We start from the raw sequence: 19,027 nt of genomic DNA on the forward strand, positions 1-19,027 counted from the left end.
ACTGGCGTTTTAGCATAGGCACTTAGGGAACACACACGACACAGATCTGTAAGTTCACGGTATTGGTGATAAGTTGAGAAAACCGTCCCGAAACACATGTGCTACAAAACGCCGCTGTTTCCTGCGTGTGTACCCCGACATCAATATGGGATATGATCATCATGCACATGTACACAGGCCGCACAACGGGTTGGCGTACTCTGGATCAGGTGGTCGAGCAGCTGCTGGGGTGTAGCCTCCCATTCCTGCACCAGTGCCTGTCGGAGCTCCTGAAGTGTCGTAGGGGTTTGAAGACATGCAGCGATACGTCGACCGAGAGCATCCCAGACGTGCTCGATGGTGTTTAGGTCTGTAGAACAGGCAGGCTACTCCATTCGCCTGATATCTTTTGTTTCAAGATACTCCTCCACAATGGCAGCTCGGTGGGGCCGTGCGTTATCATCCATCAGGAGGAAGGTGGGACCCACTGCACCCTTGAAAAGGCGGACATACTGGTGCAACACCTGACCTGTTACAGTTCCTTTGTCAAAAACATACAGGGATGTACGTGCACCAATCATAATCCCACCCCGCACCATCCAACCACGACCTCCATACAGGTCCCTTTCAAGGACATTAAGGGGTTGGTATCTGGTTTCTGGTTCACACCAGATGAAAACCCGGTGAGAATCACTGTCCGTGAACATAACCTGGAACCACTGTTCCAACGACCGTGTACTGTGTTCTTGACATCAGTCTTTACGGGCTCTCCTGTGACCAGGAGTCAGTGGAATGTGCCTTGCGGCTCTCCGGGTGAAAAAACCATGTCTGTAGACTGTGTGTGTGGAGACAACTGTTCCAGTGGCTGCGGCGAGGTCCCGAGCAAGGCTATCTGCAATACTCCGTGCCCGTCTGCGGGCACTGATGATGAGATATCGGTCTTCTTGTGATGTTGTACACTGTGGACGTCCCGTACTTTAGCGCCTGGACACGTTGCCTGTCTGCTGCAGTCGTTGCCATAATCTTGAGATCACACTTTGTGGCACACGGAAGGCCCGTGCTACGACCTGCTGTGTTTGACCATCCTCCAGTCGCCCTAGTATTCTACCCCTCATAAAATCATCAATATGTGTTCTTTGAGCCATTTTTAACACACAGTCGCCATTAGCACGTCTGAAAACGCCTGCACACTTATTCGCTGCACCGTATTCTGACATGCACCAACACACCTCTGCGTATGTGGACTGCTGCCACCGTGCTACGATCGCAGAGCAAATGCACCGCATCGTCATACACCGAGGTGATTTAAACCCACAAACCGCCCACCAGAGCGTTGTTTCACCATGTATCAGCATTATCCTTAATTTATGAGCATGATTATACATTCATATCAATAAAATAATCGGTTCAAATGATCTATGGAATATGTAACTAACTTCCCAACGGAATCAGTTTCTTGCATCCAGGACAGAGGGTGGTGCAGCATCATACTGATAAGTGGGCTCTGCTGCCAAGTTATTTTTAATTTGATTTGATTTTCTGATACTGTAGTAACGTGACATACACTCTCAACTCTTGAAGTTCCATTTCGTTTCCTCCCCCTTATGCTTCTGGTTGCGTACCATATTCTTTTTTTTTTCGTGTATTGTACGGACGCGTTCTCTTTCCCCACTCGCTGTATAACATCTATAGAATTATGTTGACCTGGCAGAATTACTCAACGAAGCATACCATCCTCCCAGCTTCAGCGGATATTTTAGCTGATCACATAAATAGGATGTATCCTCAGACTTCTTCTGGATGCGCACCAAGGGCTGATTGTGTGTCTAATATACAAACGAAGTATCTTGGAACTCCCAGGATTCGTATCTGTAGCCTTACAAATGTTCTGTAGTTACATTATTTAAAGCTTCCAGACCAACTTACGTCTGTTTAGTTCAGCCGACGGTTTCTAAATAAAGTCGTTCAGGACATTTGGATCCTTAGTTTTTCATTTCTTTCGATTAGGACTTTCCAGGCTTCCCTGGTAAGTGAACTCACAAACACACGACATTATGTACCAAAAAATTCTCATCAGTACGTTGAGCTTCCGTAGCGCAACATTAAGACAAGTGAGCGGCATATGAAACGTATATACGAGAGTCGTTCAAGAAGTAAAGCCCCACCTTTAATTTCTTAGAACATATTTATTGTTAAGTGTCAGAATTTGGTGACAATATATATATTTTTTCTGCGTTATCTCCATCACGTTATGGCCGTACACCAAAGTTGGGAAGAGTACGTATTCCTCGCTGGTAAAAGCTCTTGTTCTGTAGGCGTAGCCGTGTTTTTACTGCATCCGTGGCCTCTCAGTCGGTCTCAAAACGCTCCAGCAATTCAGATGAAATGGCCTTTCTTTGAATCTTGAGGTCCGCTGTGAGCATGCGTGGAACCCATCGTGAGCACTTCTTTGAATATCCGAGAGTCTCGATCATGGTAGACGCACTTCCAATGCTGATCGACAACTGTAGAGTCAATTGTCGAGTTACGATACGCTAGGCGACACGAATAATGGCGTCCGCACGATTCATTATGTCTGGAGCAATGGCTGTGACAGGACGTCCCGAGCGTGGCTGATCATGAAGCTCTCTTTCTGCGTTTCCTGAGGCTGTAACTTTCTTTACCCCAACTGTACTCCTATCAACTGCAGTATCGCCATACACTGCACACAATCGTTTATGGATGTTCACCATGGTTGGTTTCATTTTCTGCACACAAGAATTCAGTAACAGCACACTGCTTGTAACGTGAGTAGTATGTAGACGCCATTTTGACGCTGTACTACGGCTCTTGCATCTACCACAACGGTTCTGAAGTTCACAGGTGCACAGAAAAAACATCAAAAGTGAAGCACCAGCAAGGACGTTTGTTTATGTATATTAATGACTTTAAAAAAACAACTGTGACGCATTACTTATTGAACGACCCCCGTATTAATTCACGTGTAGATCAGCTTACAGAGGATATTGCGGATATGGATGTTATCGTCAGAATGGGAGGAAGGAAGATAACAGTTTAACGTCCCGACGACGATGTGATCATTATAGAGGTGACGTACAAAGCCGTTGTGAGGAAGCGTGGGAGAAGGAAATCGGCCGTGCCCTTTCGAGGCAACCATCCTGGCATTCGCCCTACGCAGTTTAGGGAAATCACGAGGAACGTACATTTGGACGGGAAGTACGGGACTTGGAACGCCGTCTTCGCGAATACCAGTCCAATATCATACGAATACGGTACATCGTTTCGTTTTCTCATACACCGCACATGCAAATCTGACGTTAGTTTATGGCTTGTTTGGTGAGGAGAGGACAAGAGCAGCAAAATCTCGTCGCCTCTGCGATAACCTAATCTCCGACAATGTGACTGTCACTTTCGTGGCAAAATCTAACTGCTAAGTGTACTCGAATAATCTACACACACCGGAAGAGCTACAGCGTAACGTTCTAAAGTCTGATGTTACTATTTCTCGAGGACGGTCTGCTACGCGTATCTCACAGTGTGATAAATCGTGTACGGTGCTGCATCGACATTTTACGGTAGCAATTTTCATCATCTTCTGCTATTTATTCAGTGCGGTTACTTATTTGGTGTCAGATTTGTAAAAAATTTTCGGACTGGGTACACTTTCGGGACTGGTAATTACCCATTAATTAATTATAATTATCCATGTAGCATTCCTGCTTAAAGTTGACATGCCGGCTAATTTCACTGCCCATGCCCAATAAACAGTCCAGTAAGTTTTGTGGTTTGCCAAATTTTCAGTATTTTGTTGCAGTTCAAATTAAGGCTCCACATACACCTGGTAAAGCAGTGACAATATCCCAGTTGAGAAGTGCGTGGCTTACGTCCACTCTTCGCCTTTTTGACGCCTTGCAATCTGCTGGGGCACTTTCAGTGATGTTTCCGAATGTCTGTGGAGGAATGGAGGCCATTCTTCCTCAGGGACTGTTGGTAGACGCTGGGATCTGGAGCGAAGTCGACTTTCTAACTCACCCCAAAGCCTTTCACTTGGCTTCAGGTCAGAACTCTGGGCGGTCCAGTCAATTTCAGAAATATTACTATCCACAAACCACTGCCTCACATAATGCTGCTCTCTCTCACAGATACTGGTTTATGATGGGGTGCATTGTCATACTGAGACAGACACTTATCTTCTTCGAACTGTTCCTCTACTGTACGCAGTACACAATGCTGTAAAACGCATTCGCATCCTTACCCGTTCATTGTTTTCTTGAGTGCAGTAAGGGGAAACACAAATAACGCCTTACACACCGTAACACCATCTCAACCGAACTTCGCTATTGACATTACATATGATGGCACGTAACATTCTCCAGGCATTCGCCAAACCTAAACCCTTCCATCGGATGATGATGATGATGTTTGGTTTGTGGGGCGCTCAACTGCGCGGAAATCAGCGATCGTACAAAGCCCCAATTTTGACACACTCCAATTTTTACACAGTCAGATCTAGCCAGTGTCGCGAATGATGATGATGAAATAATGAGGACAACACAAAAACTTAGTCCCCAGGCAGAAAAAATCGCCAACCCGGCCGGGAATCGAACCTGAGACCCCGTGATCCCGAGGCAATAATACTAGCCACTATACAACGAGCTGCGGACACTTGCATCGGATTGCCACGGGCTATAGCGTGATGGATCACTCCAAGGTACTCGTTTGCAGTCATCAAATTTGAAAGCCGTCTCTTCCTATACCACCTCCAGCGCCCCTTAATACTGACTACCGATATGCTTGGTTTATGAGGAGCTGCTCGACCAATGCACCTATTCTTTTTAATTCCATACGCACAGTCATTCTGCTGGTGGCACAGTGGAGCTCACGAGTAGTTCCTTCCGCTGATTTCATGCGACTGTTACTGGTACCTTCTGCAAGCCTCGACGGTTCGTTTTGTCAACACATGGCGTCTGCCTGATCTTTTTTTAGGTGTGTCTTTTCCTTCGAGTTTCCAGTTCACAATCGTATCACCGAGTACCGACTTGGACAGCTTTAGTTCATGTGCGGAGGTACTAAGCTCTCGTGATCGACCGATTCCGCTGATACTGCGTCTCTGCTGACAATACACAGATCAAAAAAAGTTTTGCATCACCTCAGTTCCGAGAGTCCCGGAACCTGTACAGAAATAGAGATCAACATACACATCGTTTCTGCCCTTTTTATTGCTCATGAAAACCTCACATTGCATGCTGTACCACCATACAGCGAGACCTTCAGAGGTGTTGGTCCAAATTGCTGTACCCAACGGTACCTCTAATACCCAGTAGCACGTCCTCTTGCATTGATGCATGCCTGTATTCGTCGTGGCATACTATCCACAAGTTCATCAAGGCACTGTTGGTCCAGATTGTCCCACTTCTCAACGGCGAATCGGTGTAGATCCCTCAGAGTGGTTAGTGGGTCACGTCGTCAATAATAGCCCTTTTCAATCTACCCCAGCCATGTTCGTCAGGGTTCATGTCTGGAGAACATGCTGCCCACCTTAGTCGAGCGATGTCGTTATCCTGAAGGAAGTCATTCACAAGTGTGCACGATGGGGGAGCGAATTGTCGTCCATGAAGACGAATGCCTCGTCAATATGGTGCCGTTATGGTTGCACTTATCGATCGGACGGTGGCATTCACGTATCGTACAGCCGTTACGGCGCCTTCCATGACCACTAGTGGCGTACATCGGCCCCACATAATGCCACCCCCAAACAGCAGGGAACCTCGACCTTCTGCCCTCGCTGGACACTGCCTAAGGCGTTCAGCCTGGCCGGGTTGCCACCAAACACGTCTCCGACGATTGTCTAGTTGAAGGCATATGCGACACTCACCGGTGAAGAGAACGTGATGCCAATCCTAAGCAGTCCATTCGGCATGTTGTTGGCCCCATATGTGCCGCGCTGCATATTGTCGTGGTTGCAAAGCTGGACCTCGCCATGGACGTCGGGAGTGAGGTTGAGCATCATGCGGCATATTGCGCACAGTTTGAGTCTTAACACGACGTCCTGTGGCTGCACGAAAAGCATTATTCAACATGGTGGCGCTGCCGTCAGGGTTCCTCCGAGCCATAATCCGTTGGTAGCGGTAATCCACTACAGTAGTAGCCCTTGGGCGGCCTGAGCGAGGCATGTCATAGACCCTGTCTCTCTGTATCTCTTGCATGTCCGAACAATAACGCTTTGGTTCACTTCTAGATGCCTGGACGCTTCCCTCGTTGAAAGCCCTTCCTGGCACAAAGTAACAGTGCGGACGCGATCGAACCGCGGTATTGACCGTCTAGGCGTGGTTGAACTACAGACCACACGAGCCGTGTACCTCCTTCCTGGTGGAATGACTGGAACTGTCGGACACCCTCCGTCTAATAGGCGCTGCTCATGCATGGTTGTTTACATCTTTGGGCGAGTTTTGTGACAACTCTGAACAGTCAAAGGGACTGTGTCTGTGATACAGTATCCTCAGCAACATCTGTCTTCAGGAGTTCTGGGAACCGGGGTGAAGGAAAACATTTTTCGATGCGTGTATAATACTCCTCGCCTCTTTTTATACTGGCTTCCGCCTCTCGTGACATCTGGCGGTCAATTCTACATTACATAGGAGTGACCAAATACTATTTATCAGATACTGTCTATTCCTACCGCCTACGGCACCATTCACCAGTGACTAGACCAAATCTGCTTCTGTTTCAGTGATATGTCGAGGCAGTACTGACAGTTTCCTTACTGACAACTTAATCGGCTGCATCATGGTTCTTTGGCAAGGCAGCTGCATCGGTTGTCTCTCTCTCATGCCATATCGTCATGTATAATCTATTCATAAGATAAATTTACTGAATACCTTCCTGATCTCAGATGCAAACAGATACGTCTCTTGAAGTATCTTTAGTCGAATCGTCGACCGGAGTAAATTCCGGCCTGTCAGAAAGCAGGCCGCGTTACACTGGACACGGACGTACAGGCGGCTACTCCAGATACGGAGCGAGCCGGCGATGTATACACCTCGAGCCATTACCAGCTGGCGGACACCTGGCCCTCACCTAACTGGACTCTGCCTGGCAACCTCCCAAACGAGCGCACGAAAAAACGAGCAACATGCAGCGTTAAGATCTCAGCAGACCCGGTACGAATACTAATCTCGCCGAGGCTGTGCTCGTGTGCGACATCAGGCATGCAGTGGCGAGCACTCGCTTGTCAACCGTGACTGGTTCGGGTGCAGCGGTGTAGGCTCCAGGCTATGTAAGTAGGCAGCTGTTGAGATCAGTCCAAATGCGGTGGAGGCACACCATTTGAAAGGCGAGTGAAGGACCGTGAGCAAAGCTTAATTTACTGTAATGACGCTTCTGATCTCTCTGTAGAGAGGTTGCAGGTTTGTTAGGACTGTGCAGGGAATTACACTGGCGTACATACGAGTAATTAAAGTAACATTTACGAAATGTATAATATTTTAAAAATCGGATATGTTTATTGAGATGCGCATCTGAGCTATGCTCGCGATGCACAGTCTGCCATGACTGCGAATCAGTTAGCAGATGTCCGCAGCTCGTGGTCAAGTGGTTTACGTCGCTGCATCTGTGTTACGGGGTCCCGTCTTCGATTCCCGTCAGGGTCGGGATTTTCTCGACCCGGGGACTAGGTGTTTTTGTTGTCCTCATTATATTATCATCATTCAGAAATTGGCCAGAGTGAGAAATGCAAAGACTGAGAAATTGTACGGGCGCTGGTAACCACGCGATTGAGCGTCCCCCAAACCAAAATCATCAGCAGCAGCAGGAACAGCTAATAGATGGTCTGTACATTGTAATCTGTTGTCGATGTCGATGGCTCTTCTGGCCAATCAGCATCGCGCCCACATCTATGCGTCCTTGCTCATTTTGTTGGCATCATTTCTGTACGGCTGGATGCGACATTGCATTTGGTGCAATTAACACCTGCATTTTACTGTGAACCTCAGAATTGTACTATCCCGCGTATTTCTACTTCAGAGTGGGTTTCCATTTGCCGCTCCATTTCAAAATGGCTCTAAGCACTATGGGACTCACATCTGAGATCATCAGTCCCCTAGACTTAGAACTACTTACACCTAATTAACCTAAGGACATCACACACATCCATGCCCGAGGCAGGATTCGAAGCTGCGACCGTAGCGGTCGCGCGGTTCCAAACTGAAGCCCCAAGAACCGCTCGGTCACTGCGGCCGGCCAAGGACCAGAGATGGACCAACAATTACTGACTGGCTCAGTTTGTGAAGTTCTGTCTATCGGGTAAATCATCCAGTTTGTCTGAAACTGTAACTGTTTGTTTGTCTGTACGTGTTCATCGCATCTACCAATCTCCGACCTGCTGGAGTAATTGTTTCGTGGTGCGTCATTTTTTTTAAGGGCGTATTTTACTGTCTTTCAGGTCGCATTCGATATAGAGCATGCTGATACTGAAGTGTGGTTCCGCATTTTGATTGACATATTGATTTGCATGTCAGGCCTCATACAACGTAGTACGTAATGTGCATCGTGTGTATCCCAGCTCGCGCTATTCGTCCACGAGACTCAGAGGGCCATAGACACGGGTTCCCAGGTAGATGCCGTGTTTCTTGACTTCCGCGAGGCGTTTGATACAGTTCCCCACAGTAGTTTAATGAACAAAGTAAGAGCATATGGACTATCAGACCAATTGTGTGATTGGATTGAAGAGTTCCTGGATAACAGAATGGAGAGAAGTCTTCCGAAGTAAGAGTGATTTCAGGTGCACCGCAGGGGAGTGTCGTAGGACCGTTGTTATTCACAATATGTATAAATGACTTGTGGATAACATCGGAAGTTCACTGAGGCTTTATGCGGATGATGCTGTGTATCGAGATGTTGTAACAATGGAAAATTGTAGGAAGATTTGCAACAAATTGACGCATGGTGCAGGAAATGGCAATTGAATCTCAATGTAGACAAGTGTAATGTGCTGCGAATACATAGAAATAAAGATCCTTTATCGTTTAGCTACAGTATAGCAGGTCAGCAACTGGAAGCAGTTAATTCCACAAATTATCTGGGAGTAGGCATTAGGAGTGATCTAAAATGGAATGACCACATAAAATTAATCGCCGATAAAGCAGATGCCAGACTGAGATTCATTGGAAGAATCCTAAGGAAATGCAGTCCGAAAACAAAGGAAGTAAGTTACAGTACACTTGTTCGCTCACTGCTTGAACACTGCTCACCGGTGTGCGATCCGTACCACGTAGGGTTGATAGAAGAGATAGAGAAGATCCAACGGAGAGCAGCACGCTTCGTTATAGGATCATTTAGTAATAGCGAAAGCGTTAAGAGATGATAGATAAACTCCAGTGGAAGACTCTGAAAGAGAGACGCTCAGTAGCTCGGTACGGCTTTTGTTGAAGTTTCGAGAACATACCTTCATCGAGGAGTCGAGCAGTAAATTGCTCCCTCCTGCGTATATCTCGCGAAGAGACCATGAGGATAAAACCAAAGAAATTAGAGCCCACACAGAGGCATACCGACAATCGTTCCACGAACAATACGGGACTGGAATAGAAGGGAGAACCGATAGAGGTACTCAAGGTACCCTCCGCCACACACCGTCAGATGGCTTACGGAGTTTGGATGTAGATGTAGATGCATACGTGTTTCGTACTGACGCCTGAGTCGAGACTGGCCAAGAGCACATAAAATGTAAGGTAAATCTACAGCCTACAACGGACAACGTTTTCTTTTATGGTAAGCTGAAATGTTTCCTTTTCTTAGGGGGTGGGGGAGGAGCTGGGCATGACCCTAGTGACCCCGCCTCCATGCATCCGTGTCTGATCCGGTGTGCGGACATTTGCCACGCCGGTCATTTGCCACGATTTTACCTGCTCCGAAGGGTTGGGTCGCTTGTCTCCCCCTCCTCCCCCTCACCCTCCTCACCCTCCTTTCCGCTGGTTTACTTAACACAGGACCAGAATCTCTAAGGATTTTCCGCCACATTTCTAGAGAGAGTTTCGTTGTGGAAACTATTAAATGCATCTCGCATTCAAATCCGCACCAAGTTTCGACCTTCAGTAAAACTTCTCCAATCTTGGAGATTTTGCGTTCGTCTAAATTATACTTGCCTTTCTCGGTGCTCCTGCAGCAGCTAACTGTCGTGTTTTGTATACCATGGGGGATCAGTTCCGTTTGTTATTAATTTATTTGGTATGAATCTCTCGAATGCTGTTGATACTATTTCTTTGAACTTAAGCCATATATGGTCTTCACTTACATAGTTTGGAAGGATTGGAGACTGTCTCTTAGAAAGACGTCAACCGAATCTTTAGTTGCTTTTATAAATAGATATATTTCGCTCTTAGTTTTAGTGAATTTCTTTTCGTGATGCTCAGGATTATTTGTGGCTAAGAGGTCAAGTGTGTTTTCGTAACCATTTACAATCTGAATGGCCTCTTGAACTAATTGTCCAAAATAATTTAAAAAAAGGATTTAGAACAATTACGGAAGTGGTTTTCTATCTACAATAGGGTCTGAAAATGTATTTTTGTCAACATACGGAAGGTAGATTGAAATCATTGCCAACTATAATTGTATGAGTAGGTACCCATTTGCGATGAGACTCGAGTTTTCTTTGAAATGTTCAGCAACCGTTTCATCTGGGACCGGGGGTCGGTAAAAGGAGCCAGTTATTAATTTATTCCGGTTGCCGAATATAACCTCTGCCCATACTAAGTCACAGTAACTATCAGCTTCAATGTCGCTTGTGAGCTGGAACATACATTACATAATTTTTCCTTAAGTTGTACTTCTTGTTTCTGTTGTGGTGCAGATCATTACAATTACGACTTTTCCCTCCGAAACCTAGGATGCTTTCTCAGTGACCCTGTAAATACCAGAGCTAAACAATGTAGAACAACAACGTACGTTACAAGCATAGCATTCTTTATTACACCATTTCCGTATTTCTAACATTTTAAAATTGTACGTCGACTTTAGATGACATGTCAATCATAGATATTCTTATCTGTGTTTATGAAAGTACTTTCAGTCATGTTTTGAACATTGCCAAATGGTTCAAATGGCTCAGAGCACTATGGGACTTAACATCTGTGGTCATCAGTCCCCTAGAACTTAGAACGACTTAAACCTAACCTAAGGACATCGCACACATCCATGCCCGAGGCCGGATTCGAACCTGCGACCGTAGCAGTCGCGCGGTTCCGGACTGAGCGCCTAGAACCGCTAGACCACCGCGGCCGGCCAACATTGTCCCGCTATACTTTATTAACTACTGTTTCGCCCCAAGGGATATCGGATTTTGGAGAGTAAATTAATATGGAGTATGTCGTTCTTCTTTTCAAACATTGACGTACCCATTTCTTCTTTCCTTATTGTCTTTTGGGCATGCGGTTGCAGTAATTACAGTAGGCACAAATGCAGTGATCAAAAAGAAATGATTCGCGTATATTCGCATTCTCTTTACATCGTTCCTTTCTTGTTGCTCTCACGGCTCTCTATCGCAATCAGTAAGCGTGAAAGGAAGTTACCGTACAGACAGAGGGATCTATATTTATACTTAGCAGAACTAATTACATACTGGCATAATGGTCGGAATTACTTTCGTTTTCCATGAGACAAGCGAAATACTCTCAGACTTCAAGAAGAATATAGTAATTCCAATCCCAAAGAAAGCAGGTGTTGACAGATGTGAAAACTACCGAACTATCAGTTTAATACGTCACTGCTGCAAAATACTAACGCGAATTCTTTACAGAGGAATGGGAAAGCTAGTAGAAGCCGACCTAGGGGAAGATCAGTTTGGATTACGTAGAAATATTGGAACACGTGAGGCAATACTGACCCTACGACTTATCTTAGAAGCTGGATTAAGGAAAGGCAAACCTAGCTTTCTAGCATTTGTAGACTTAGAGAAAGCTTTTGACAATGTTCAGTGGAATGGTCTCTTTCAAATTTTGAAGGTGGCAGGGTTAAGTACAGGGAGCGAAAGGCTATTTACAATTTGTACAGAAACCAGGTGGGAGCTATAAGAGTCGAGGGGCATGAAAGGGAAGCAGTGGTTGGGAAGGGAGTGAGACAGGGTTGTAGCCTCTCCCCGATGCTATTCAATCTGTATATTGAGCAAGCAGTAAAGGAAACAAAAGAAAAATTCGGAGTACGTATTAAAATCCATGGAGAAGAAATAAAAACTTTTGAGGTTCGCCGATGACATTGTAATTCTGTCAGAGACAGCAAAGGACATGGAAGAGCAGTTGAATGGAATAGACAGCGTCTTGAAAGGAGGATATAAGATGAACATCAACAAAAGCAAAACGAGAGTAATGGAATGTAGTCGAATTAAGTCGGGTGATGCTGAGGGAATTAGATTAGGAAATGAGACACTTAAAGTGGTGAAGGAGTTTTGCCATTTGGGGAGCAAAATAACTGATGATGGTCGAGGTAGAGAGGATATAAAATGTAGACTGGCAATGGCAAGGAAAGCGTTTCTGAAGAAGAGAAATTTGTTAACATCGAGTATAGATTTAAGTGTCAGGAAGTCGTTTCTGAAAGTATTTGTATGGAGCGTAGCCATGTATGGAAGTGAAACATGGACGATAAATAGTTTAGACAAGAAGAGAGTAGAAGCTTTCGAAATGTGGTGCTACAAAAGAATGCTGAAGATTAGATGGGTAGATCACATAACTAATGAGGTGTTGCATAGAATTGGGGAGAAGAGAAGTTTGTGGCACAACTTGACTAGAAGAAGGGATCGGTTGGTAGGACATGTTCTGAGGCATCAAGGGATCACCAATTTAGTATTGGAGGGCAGCGTGGTGGGTAAAAATCGTAGAGGGAGACCAAGAGATGAATACACCAAGCAGATTCAGAAGGATGTAGGTTGCAGTGGGTACTGGGACATGAAGAAGCTTGCACAGGATAGAGTAGCATGGAGAGCTGCATCAAAGCAGTCTCAGGGCTGAAGACCACAACAACAACAAGTTATAAATATTTCGATTTCGGAAAGAAGTTCTGTATTTCACCAAGATGTCGAAGAAGAACGTCCGAAACGTACTGGTTGTATCGAGTAAGATGTGGAGACTGCGGTTTGAAAGCGAACAGAAGTAGTACGAGGAAGGGCGTCCCTTACCTGAGGGATCGCTACCTGGAGAAGGGGCAAGTGTGGCAAATGTCTGGCGTGGCAAATGTCCGGCATTCGTCTGCTCCACCGGACCCAGCACTGGCGAAGTTCCTACGAAGAAACAGCGTCGGAACCCGCTGTCGCAGTACCTCGTCAGAGCACGTCAGAGGTGTTCCCTGTCACACGTGGCTGCCGCCGCCGCCGCCGCTCGTCGGGCCTGTCTGTCTCGTGGCGCCCGGCTTGCTGTGCTCCACTGTGCTGTGCTGGATGGTTTCCCCTGTTTTAGGGCGCCCGTAAAGAGCGCCGGAAGCGGCGCTTCCCATTCTCACGCCCCGCGCCCTGTTCCTCTTCTCGCGCCTCCCTGAATACTCTCGCGCCGCGCAGAAGCTCGACGAAAACCTCGCGTCTCTCCGCACTTCCCGTGCACTTCCCTCTTAAACTTGCTCCTCCTTTTATTTCGGTAGCAAGGAGACGCTTCACTAACAAGGTACCGTCCCTGGCTTCGGTGATCTGCTCCGTAGGTGTCTCATCTACGGTACCACTCACTGCTGGTTCAAATGGCTCTGAGCACTATGGGACTTAACTTCTGAGGTCATCAGTCCCTAGAACTTAGAAATACTTAAACCTAACTAACCTAAGGAAATCACACACATCCATGCCCGAGGCAGGATTCGAACCTGCGACCGTAGCGGTCGCGCGGTTCCAGACTGTAGCGCCTAGAACCGCTCGGCCACCCCGGCCGGCTACTCATTGCTGGTTATCACTTTTTTGTACTAATTTTCAGTTATGTATGAACGTGGGAGTCCGCAGAAATTTATCTAGGAGGGACAACGTTGTAAAATTGCCGTTTTTTACATAACGGATTAAATGAGTTTGAGAACGTATTGGCAGAAAGTTCACAGATAACAGTGTCTCAAACGTCTGATATGAATCCCCTTTTTTTTAAGGTAAATTATTTGAATACGTAAATGGTAAGCATATTTCATTTCCCAGCCCAAAGTTAACCTTTTACACTGTTGCCATGAATCAAAATGCCAGTAACCTGAAATTACGTTAAGAAGGCTTAAGATTAAATCGAGTATATCCAAAGGTTTATTGACAAAACATTATGTTCATATATCCATTTTGTGTTGAAAGGATGTACAGAGTCTTGAAAAGTGATTATAAGATAAACATAAACAAAAGTAAAACAACGGCAATGGACTTTTAGTCAAATTAAGTCAAACGGTTCAAATGGCTCTGAGCACCATGGGACTTAACATCTGAGGTCATCAGTCCCCTAGAACTTAGAACTACTTAAACCTAACTAACCCAAGGACATCACACACATCCATGCCCGAGGCAGGATTCGAACCTGCGACCGTAGCGGTCGCGCGGTTCCAGACTGAAGCGCCTAGAACCGCTCGACCACACTGACCGGCAAATTAAATTATGCGACATTGGAAAAAGTAGTAGATTTGGTCCCCAAAATAACAGATGATGGCCGAAGCAGAGAGTACAGAAAATACAGACTGGCTGTAGCAAAGAAAGCGTTTCTGAGAAAAAGGGATTTGTTAAATTTAAATATACATTTAAGTGTTAGGAAGTCTTTTCTGAAGACATTGCTCTCGTGTGTAGCCCTGTATGGAAGCGAAATGTAAGCGATAAACAGCGCACACAAGAAGGGAATATCCGCTTTTGAAATGTGGTGCTACAAAAGAACGCCGAAGATTGCACGGGTAGACCGAATATATAATGAGGAGACTGAATCGAAATGGAGAAAAAGAAATGATCGATTGACAGGACATATCCTGAAGCATCAACGAATGGTCAACTTGGTAATGGAAGGACGTTTGGGAGACCTAGACTTAAAGAAAGCAACCTGAATGTGTCAAGCGTGGATATACTCTGTAGCTGTTCGTGGATGGAAAAACTTGCTCAGGATAAAATATCGTGAAGAGCTGCATCAAACCAGTCTTCGGACTGAAGATCGGGAAAACAAATGATGTTTGGTTTACATTTAAAATTAAAAAATCCGGAACAGGAATAAAAATCAAATTGATTGACAAAATCCTGTTGTATAGCAGCAAAAATAACCAGCAAAAGATGCAGCTTTAATTCTCTTCAAAGCAACAAACTTTAAGAGACGCTTATTCAAATGTTACGCTAACTGTAATAGTTGGTTTCTTTACAAAACTTTCCATTTTATCGCTTAAACGGATTTATTGCATTACTTTAATGTACTCTATTATTTGAAGTTGAAAAAAAGTCTGTTTTGAAAGCTACACTTTTTGGGTTGCTCTAGTAAAGTGTATCCCTGTGCCAGCATTCGACTAGATGATTGCGGGAAATCTCCCAAAGCACACTGAAATTGACCAATAGAATCAGCTTCTAACGGCCTAGGATTGAACCAATGTGTTTCTTCTCTGCCAACTGACACACTGCCGTGCAGCCCTACCAAAGTGATTGAAGGATTCTTGTTTCCATGTCGCACTGTGGCTGGCATGCTACAGGATTTGAGAAGGTCCTATTTCCTAGAGAGGACTTGTTTCCCCCTTGAATTTCGGTTCATAGATGAACACCCCTGAAGTATAGCATGACCGTATTCCAGTAAGCCGTCAAGTTACTTAAATGTCCACAGAGAAATGGTAAGCTACTATTCTGAAACATGGACGATAAATAGTTTGACAAGAAGAGGATAGAAGTTTTCGAAATGTGGGGCTACAGAAGAATGCTGAAGATCAGATGGGTAGATCACGCAACTAATGACGAGGTACTGAATATAACTGAGGAGAAGAGGAATCTGTGGCACAACTTGACTAGAAGAAGGGATCGGTTGATAGGACATGTTCTGAGGCATCAAGGGATCACCAATTTAGTACTGGAGGGAAGCGTGGAGGGTAAAAATCGTAGAGAGAGGCCAAGAGATGAATACACTAAGCAGATTCAGAAGGATGTAAGTTGCAGAAGTTTCTCGGAGATAAAGAGGCTTGCTTGCACAGGATAGAGAAGCGTGGAGAGCTGCATCAAATCAGTCTCTGTACTGAAGACCACACAACAACAACCATAAAAAGAAAAGTGGGTATAAATATTCTATATATCTCACTTTTGTTATATGATGCTCTCGAGCAAAATTGTGAATTGTTTTCCCACTCACTTGTAATGTTGCAAAGTAGTTATTTTGATTCATAAATACCAGTTTTGCACGACATTTATTTAAAATCAGCGATCAGTTTAAATATTTAAACGTCCATGATTTTTTTGACTTTGAGAGTAGCGCTAGGTATACCTGAAAAGTTTCTCACATTTTGTACAGACAAGTATTGCCCACTGTGATTGTACATTCCCTAAGTACAATGACCAACTACCGTGATATGAAATATTTAGAACATTCAGATTCGTTAATCTTTACGTATAAATATTTTGAATGTTTAAGAATTTCATGCGTTAATGTCATAGCTGACAACACTACTTCCACTTTATTATTTCTCAAGGCAGTTAACATCTTGTGGCTATTCGTGTTTTCAAAACATAATTTTGAATTCGCAAAAAGTTACAAATTTTCATAGTTTATTTTTCCAAAATAAAAGGTGAAAGAAGCTCAGATGCACCCATGTATTATTCTTCTCTCGTAGTATTGGGAACAAAGTATTTATTGAAAACAAATTCAGATCTCTATCACTTCCGGTTTCTTTATTACAATTTGTCAATTTTCCCTTTCGTTACAACTTTTTCACAAATACTCTCATTTAGAGACGTCTCTAGCATTTTAAAAAATCACCAGAAAATCAAAATATTGTGGTTTTGGAGAGGTATCTTGTGAGCTTCAACATATATTTGTTTCTCAGCAAACTTTGAAATAGTAATGTGACGCATTCACTCTTGCTCTGTATGATTTGAGATGGAATCATCCAGCAGTATTATGCTATGGCAGATATTCTCCTGCGCTTGCATGCGACCCGTGGTAGTAATAGAGGACACGCTGACAGCTGTGAACCACCTGCGTCCCTTCATGCTTGATATATTCCGAAGGTGATATTATCTTTAAGCAGTATAACTGTCCGTAACTCAAAGCCAGAACCGTGCTACAGTGATTTGAGGAGCGTTATAGTGAACTCACGGTGATGCCTCAGCGACCAAATTCGCCTGATGTAAATACCGCAGAAGACATGTGGGTTGTTATTGGGCGCTATCACCGCGTACGCAGAACAACGGCCCGTTATTTACGCGAATTACGTGAAGTGTGGGTAGACATCTAATGCCACATACCTCCACAACCCTACCAACAAACTGTCAGATCCCTGACACGGAGAATCAGTGATTTATTTCGTTCCAGAAACGGACAGACAAGCTATTAAGCAGCTGATTGTAAAGTTGGCTCAGCGGTGTGTGTCTGTTTTGGCCTAAACTGTGCCCACAGGATTCTGTTCAACGTAGTGATACGAAAATAGCCACAGCCATATCCCTATTGGCAACAAAAATTTGCTCTCAGCTGTGACTAAGCGCATACTATCACACATTGTGAATGCAGACATAAATCCCCGTCCAGTCATCTTCTTGCTGGCCTCTTCCCGTAAATCACATAATTCGCTTGTATCCTCCACCATCACCATTCAGTTTAACTCGTCCTTCCCAACTTGAGTGATCTCAACCTCGGAAATAAATTAAATTCTAGCCTTTCTACTTCTCATGGTCGGGGTCCACAGTCATGTAGAATTTTTATAAACACAGATCGATTTTCTGGCACTGAGCTTACATGTAAAATAAGGCCCTTGACGCGAACGGCCTTTGTTTGCATGTAAACGGCGTCCTATAACATCGATTTGTAACGATTTACGTTAATGCTGTTAACATTTGTAACATTTCACGTAATTTACATTATTTCACAACATACAGAACTTCGTCTCATTATATTTCTACAGTGAAAAGGTCTGTTTTTGATGATGACGCGTTATATGTCGGGGGATTTTAAAAGTTTGAAATGTGCTAAAGCAAAATCTTTTGCAGTGCCGCTTGAAAATGACCCAAAGGCAGAAACTTCAATAATGAAATAAGTAATTTCTAAGGACCACGGTGAATATGATGGCCTTTAGAAAATACTATAAGGCTGTTCATGATTGGTTCAGTATTTTAAAATAAGGTGTAGAATAATCTGATAGCAGATGAATACCCTATTTGCTGCCTCTATGCTTCTCCGGAAACCTTACTAATGAGTGTAGTTCTCACGAGATGTGTATTCGTTGCAGCACCCGTTATACTCGTAGCATCAGTCAAGTTTATTAGATGCTCCGCAAAACTACAGTTGGTATTAGGCTGTAATTGCTGCTGCAAATTGTCGCTGTTCTCAGACGGTAATTACGTATCACTGACGAGTGGCACCAGTATTTTCCTTAATTAGATGTGTACCAGCGGATGGGCTGTCGAATTCCCACTGGTACAGAAGCATCCTCCTTATGCACTCGAAGTTCCCGCTCCTGAGAATTTGTAAGCAGTGGCCGAAGCACGGATGAAGACCTGAAAAGCAGTTCCACGCAATCCTAGGCATATGGCAGCTCCTAGGCATATGGCAGCCGAGTAGAGGTATCACTAGTAACTGACCGTATCAAAAATGGGTCAAATGGCTCTGAGCACTATGGGACTTAACATCTATGGTCATCTGTCCCCTAGAACTTAGAACTACTTAAACCTAACTAACGTAAGGACAGCACGCAACACCCAGCCATCACGAGGCAGAGAAAATCCCTGACCCCGCCGGGAATCAACTGACCGTATCACCAGCTGTCTCGCGGAATACATTTTCCTCGAATAGCATATTTCGTCTATGAAAACAATGGCGGTTCGAGGCCTAGTCTTGTTAATCATGAGCTACTGTGATGCCTTACTCCGGCCTTCAAACTACGAGGTCTCCCTCGCCTTCTA

The 19,027-nt window shown here is 44.6% G+C and overlaps 1 protein-coding gene across 1 annotated transcript in view; it reads left to right on the top strand.

Moving 5' to 3' along the window:
- LOC124786947 (tyrosine-protein kinase Dnt-like) overlaps nt 1–19,027 on the top strand; it is a 567,480-nt gene that overhangs the window by 467,804 nt on the left and 80,649 nt on the right. The gene's annotated exons all lie outside the window — the stretch shown is intronic.

The sequence above is a fragment of the Schistocerca piceifrons genome, chromosome 1 (genome assembly GCF_021461385.2).
Source record: "Schistocerca piceifrons isolate TAMUIC-IGC-003096 chromosome 1, iqSchPice1.1, whole genome shotgun sequence".
Lineage (NCBI taxonomy): Eukaryota > Metazoa > Arthropoda > Insecta > Orthoptera > Acrididae > Schistocerca > Schistocerca piceifrons.